Source organism: Nannospalax galili, unplaced genomic scaffold (genome assembly GCF_000622305.1).
Source record: "Nannospalax galili isolate Female #2095 unplaced genomic scaffold, S.galili_v1.0 scaffold1910, whole genome shotgun sequence".
Taxonomy (NCBI): Eukaryota; Metazoa; Chordata; class Mammalia; order Rodentia; family Spalacidae; genus Nannospalax; species Nannospalax galili.
In genome coordinates this window covers 236,114-237,303 of record NW_008328083.1, presented here as the reverse complement: position 1 = coordinate 237,303, position 1,190 = coordinate 236,114, and the positions used below count along the sequence as shown (strand labels likewise).

The following is a 1,190-nucleotide window of genomic DNA, read 5'->3' as shown; positions in this document are numbered from 1 at the left end:
ATATGGGCAAGGTGGTGTTGTTGCTGTTGTTATCGGAAGGCAGCTGAAACTCTGTTGCAGAAATTACTGCCCACAACAAAGCACAACTGGTGCATAGCCTGCTAAAAACCCGGAAACGTTTCATCTTGGTGGTCAAATTGCTTCAGCTGGGAAGTGGGAACATCGATTGAAGAACTGTATTTATCAGATTGCCCCGTGGACATTTCTTTGGAGCATTTTTGATTACTGATTGATTTAGGGGGTCTCAGTCTACTATGGGTGCTACCATCCCCAGGCAGATGGGCCTGGGTTACTTAAGAAAGGTAGCTGAACCAGAGGAAGTAAACTAGTAGGCACCATCCCTCCACAATCTCAGCTTCAGTTTCTGCCATCCAAGTTCCAGTTTTGAATTTCTGCCCTGATTTTCCTCGGTGATGCATTGTGACCTGGGAGTTGCAAGATGAAATAAACCCTCTCATCCCTAAGTTTTATTTGCTCAGTGTTTTATTTTTAAAACATAAATGTAGGCAGTCAAAGTGAGGCAAAAGAAATATGCATCCCTTCTCCCCAAAGACCTTAGGCATGCAAGTTTTCTTCCAATTTGCTATGTTCCTGAGAAGTCATTAGTTGGCCCCAAAGAATCACCTTGGGTGGACATTGCTGAGTATTTTATCAAAGCAACAGAAAACATTCTAGGACAAGTCCCATGTTAATTTTTAAGAATGTAATGTATTCCCTAGCCCATCAGTGGTTTGTGAGAAACCCCAGTACTCATGTGGTAGAACAGGTTGACTAAAAGAAATACCATACCATACAAAAGAGATAAAATGGACAGTCCGAGATTCCACATAAAGATGCTCCACACCATCTTAGCTCTAAATACTTACATGAGCATACATCCCGATGTAACTACAGGAGCTAGGAAAACAGAAAAGAACCATGGTGGAGAAGGGGAAAGAAGGAGCCTGACAGAAGGCAATAGTAGGAGACAGGTGTTATGAAGGGGGAAATGGAGAAAATGGGGTATATGTTAACTGGGGGAGGAGGGGGTTAAGGAGTGCTATGCCAGGGGGGAGGAGAGATAAAAAATACTTAGGTGGATACTCCTAGTTTGAGCCCTGCGCCACTCCTAGTCTTGGGGCCCCAGACACCTGGGGAACCAATACTGCTTCCTGACCCTTCTCACCCAGAGCAACCCAGTCCCTTTCTAG

The 1,190-nt window shown here is 44.4% G+C and overlaps 1 pseudogene; it reads right to left on the bottom strand.

Moving 5' to 3' along the window:
• Positions 1-498: 498 nt before the first annotated feature.
• On the bottom strand, positions 499-631 carry LOC115072072 (annotated as a pseudogene).
• Between the last annotated feature and the right edge of the window lie 559 nt (positions 632-1,190).